General features: G+C 45.4%; 1 pseudogene; it reads right to left on the bottom strand.

Moving 5' to 3' along the window:
- Window positions 1-76: 76 nt before the first annotated feature.
- Window positions 77-995, bottom strand: LOC132403398 (hydroxycarboxylic acid receptor 2-like; annotated as a pseudogene).
- Window positions 996-4,937: the final 3,942 nt, after the last annotated feature.

A 4,937-nucleotide genomic window follows, 5' to 3' on the forward strand; every position in this document is an offset into this window, starting at 1 on the left:
CGTTTGCTGATCCACAGTCTGCTCCTCCCTGGATGTTCCGGGTTCAGTGGCTGATCTGGAAGAGCTTAAAATGAGATCAAATAGAGCCTTCTCGAAAGCATGTTGAAACTACGAAGTAGAAAAATCGTAAACAATGGGATCGGCCACACTCAGATACGTTCAGATACGTTATAAACAGCGTATTGTAAAAGATATTCACTGCTGTGTGATACGACTTGCAGTCGAAGGGTCTTCTTAGTTTAGTGACCAAAACCGCGACCACAGCAACACTGGTGGGCAAGAAGCAAATGACAAAAACTGCAGCCACGACTGTCACAAGTTTCACAGTTCGCTTATATTTACCCCGCATTCCAGTTTCCATCTGCCGTAACCTCCAGATGATGGAGGACGTAGAGAAGAGGATTACTGAAACTGGCAAAAGAAACTGAAAGAATATAAAAATAAAGTCAGTCCAAACTGCTGTGGGACTCAGAGCCTTGTTAATGCTGAAAGGCTCACAGTTTCTCACGTTGTGCTGTTTGAAATCATGTTTGTCTATCAGCAAGTGCAAACAAATAGCCGCTGCTACAATCCACAGACCGCCGGCTATCACCACCGCACACCTTGTAGTGATCTTGTTTACTTTGTGGAGTGGATGGACCACCTTAAAGTAACGATCGATCGCAATAACCATGAGGAAAGAAGACGCTGCCAATCCGGTTCAGGCAAATCATAAAAATGTTCAGTCGACACAGTCCATCACCAAAAATCCAGTCCTTCCCTCGGAGAAAATAATCAGCTCGGAAGGGTAGACAGCACAATAACAGAGTGTCCGCAATCATCAGATTCAGTGAATACACAATACTCGGTTTCTGGGACTTCACATGAACACAAAAGATCCACAAAGCAACCGTATTTCCAACAATCCCGAGGATGAATGTGATGATAATTACGGGCGGGTTGTAGGACGAGTTAACATCTTCACCAGGAGCACATTCCGGGGTCGAGTTCGCCATTGTACTAAAAAGCGGCCGCACAGTCAAGATGTTTCAGAGCGGAGCGAACTCTTTCGAAGTTGAAGAAGCTGGTCTTCGTCGTATGAGTTTGTTCTCCTGTGGGTGGGGTATATGGGCGGGATGAAATAGTCAAGAGCACCAATAAGTTGTGCGGTCAAATCATTGACAACGTTCCGGAAAAACTAGAAGCAGAATCATTCAAATGAAGTAACAATAAAATACATTTAGTTTGTATTGCCAGGCTTGAAATTCTGCAGTACTTCGTTTTCTTGTTGAGTGCTTGAACAAGTTTACATTAACAATTAACTAATCATGGGGCATAATTTTAATCTGATTGGAGGGAGGTATAAGGGGATATCAGGGGCAGAGTTTTTTAAGCAGCGAGGTTGGGTGCGAGGAACACGCTGCCAGGTTTGGCGGTGGAGGCAGATACATCAGGGGCATTTCAGGCACATGGATGACAGAAAAATGGAGGACTATGTAGGACGGAAGGATTAGACTGATCTTAAAGTCGATTAAAATGTCGCCAACATTGTACTGTAATATGATATGCTCTTTATAAGGGGGGGGGGGGGGTGCTGTTCTGTAATAGAAATCAACCCCAAAAATTATATCACTCTGTAATTGAAGTTATTTTTACAAAATCTCCTCACGACAATTCATATCAAAATGCATTTGAATAGGAATTAAAACCAGAAAACGAATGAAACTCCCAGCATGTCAACTAATGACAGAAGAGCTTATGCTTCAGCATGTAGGTCTCTTTTTATTTTCAATTTCAGCAGTTTTTGATTGTCTTTGGACGTAGAGATGCCTCTCTGAACATCACCTGATATCAGTGAAGGTGCTCTGTTTAACAAACACTTTTTATATTTTCAGGAAATGTGATAGAGACGTCCTCTTGTTTGGGGAAGTGATCACCCCGAATGGGATCTGACAGCGCATTAACCAGATACTAGATTCGGCGAGAACACAGCATTGTATTCGAATTCCATTATTTCTGAACACCAGGGATATAGATAGAGTAAATGCAAGAACGGTTTTCACTGAAATTGGGTGGGACGGCAACTAGATGTCCTGGGTTAAGGTGGGGGAGTGAAAAGATTAAGGGGAACGGGGGCTGGGGATTTCTTCACTCGGAGGGTTGCGAGAGGGTGGAACCAGCTGCCAGCACAAGTGGGGCATGAAAGTTCAATTTAAACGTATAATAGAAGTTACCATAGGTACATGGATGGTAGAGCTGTGGAAAGCTTTGGTACCGGTGCAGATCAATGCTAACTGGCAGATTAAATGGTTTAGTACGCAATACATAGGCCAAAGGGCATGTTTCTGTGCTGTACGTTTCTATGTTTCTGATTTTACATGACAATAAAATATCGACAAAGCAGTTGTATTTCTGACTAGTCCTAGGACGATTGTTATAATAATTACTGGTGGGCTGTGAGTAGAATCGACTACCTCGATGGAGACACGTTGCTGGGCTGAATTGTCCATTGTTCAAAACGCCACAGTAAACACAGTCACCGTCTCCGAGATAAGAAAACTTAATCAAAGATGAAAATATCTTCATACAGCAAAACTCAGAACATCAGTAAGTTGTGTCCAAATTATTAGCAGTGCTGTAAAGATTTAACTCAAAGAAATATATCCAGCGTGATTAACAGAATGTAATAGCTACTCGATATTAGGTACATAAACCATTTTATAGCCCTATCAAAGCTCTGAAACTTTCTTTATTATTCAGAGTGCAGTGCCAATTCAGTTGAAATGCACCTTCTCTACCTAAACTAAAGTTGCCCCTTTGGAAGCCCACCCTACTCCAGTTCCTCTCATAAACTGATAATTTGGTCCAACAGGTGCCCCCAGTGAGCTGAGCAGAATATTATTCAAATCCATCTCATTGATTATACAGAATTGCTTTTCCGTACACTTTATTCACACAGTACAGAGAGAGACAACCGTATTCCCAGAGTAGATTTTCTGTTTCCACAAGGATCTACTGAATGAAGGTTAGAAGTGATTTCTGCTCTCTTTCATGCAGCCTGCGCATGGTTTATCATGGTTGTAGGAGGGGAGGCAGCAATAGTTCCTCGGGCCACTCTCCATTCATGGTGTTTGGGATGTGCTGAGGCAATTCAGTCTGTATTCAAGTCATTCACTGCTGCCCTACTCATAGTGATAAATACCAGGCATACGTATGCATGCACGCACTTAAGGCACAAATATATATGTGAGCACGCACATGCGCGCATGCACACGCACAACCAACCTTGCATCACAACGTTCTTCCGCAGTCACCTCACCCCAATGCAACTATCTGCATGCGTAAGTGGAAAATAATGGTACTAAGGTCAACAGAAGTATTTTGATTGGATTCTGGGGGTGGGGGGTGGGGCTGTAATAAAAGAACCTGCAGTCCCAGAACCGCACACGTTCCTGTTTGCAAAGGCATTCTTCACAAGGACTGTTGAGTTCAACACTGCCATCTCGGGTTTGAGTTCTATGCTGCAAACAAATGATGCACGAATTTCATTTCAAAAGAATTCATGATCAAAAAAACTCAGTGGAGAGTAAATTTCTCAAGAACAGCCACTCTGCCCTTATCGGCAGGTTTCTGGTGTTCCCACAACCACTGATTTCACGTTAAGGACGCTTTATCTTGTTACTGCATGTTCTCGTTAGACATTGCTGTTTACTGTACTTATATCTCAGTTTGCACAGTCTGGTGTTCATCGGTCCCGTTAACAGTTACGTGATCTATAGATTTGTTCAGTATGTCCGCAGGAAAAAGAATCTCAGGGTTGTGTGTGTGTGGTGACACGTATGAGCTCTGATATTAGATTTTACTTTGAAATGTCAACATGATTGTCTGATTAGATATCTGCATTAATGAGCGGGGGATAGGTGTATCTAATAAAGTGGCCACTGAGTGTGTACTGGGATTTAGGCAAAAGTCCATAATGGCCACTGGCCACTGTGAGCGCAGGGATACTGCAGGTACGGTACCTGCTGACCAGAATTCCGGGCAGTCCTGCTGATCTCAATCTGGGAAATACTTCAGATTCTACAGGATCTCCCAGAGTATCAGAGCAGCCCTGCAGGCAGATTATTTAAGCAATGGAAGCACGAGCCTGTTGAAGACCAGCGGCACCACTTGCACCTCTGTCGTTCCCTCACATCGCCTGTGATTTATCCCGAAGAGGAGACAATGGCGCTTTTGCTGGCATCTTCGGAACAGCTCTATTTCCATCTTTAATATCTCCATTTTCCCCTTTCGGGGTCCTTTTCACGATCCTGACCTGGAGTTACACGGTGACCTCGGGAACCGCTCCCGGGGTGTCACGACTGCCCGCTATTCGATATGTCAGGGATGCAGCCTGAGAGAGTTAGCTCGCCTCCGGAGTTCCGGGATCTCGTGGCCCTGGAGTCGGGCGGACCGAAGGTCGGTGCCTCTGCAGGAATCCGGTGTCGCGGGAGACGGAAGATCGAAAGCAGCGAGCTGGCTGCCGGCTGTGTGCCCGGAGACCCCAGTTCTCGGGGCGCAGAGCTCGGAAAAAGCGACGCAACGGACTTCTAACATCACAGAGCAGAGAGTCGTTTGTTATGTCTCCCCTCTCGCTACGAAACGGAGATATCGCTTTCTCCCTTATTAGGGGGAGAGGGAGAGGGAGAGGGAGAGGCAGGGGGCGGAGAGAGGGAGAGAGAGAAGGAGAGAGAGAGAGGCGGAGAGTGAGGGAGAAACAGAGAGTGGGGGAGAGAGAGAGAGGGAGAGAGAGAGAGAGAGAGAGGGAGATAGAGAGAGGGAGAGAGAGAGTGAGATGGGGGGGGGGGGAGAGACTGAGAGCCTGTGGTATGTCGAATACCGGACGAACGAGTAGTCTTTGGGGTGCCTTCGCCCACCGTTGTGCGGTAACTGCGCACATGACTGCCTCATTCAACAAA

This window comes from Hypanus sabinus, chromosome 13 (assembly GCF_030144855.1).
Source record: "Hypanus sabinus isolate sHypSab1 chromosome 13, sHypSab1.hap1, whole genome shotgun sequence".
Classification (NCBI taxonomy): domain Eukaryota; kingdom Metazoa; phylum Chordata; class Chondrichthyes; order Myliobatiformes; family Dasyatidae; genus Hypanus; species Hypanus sabinus.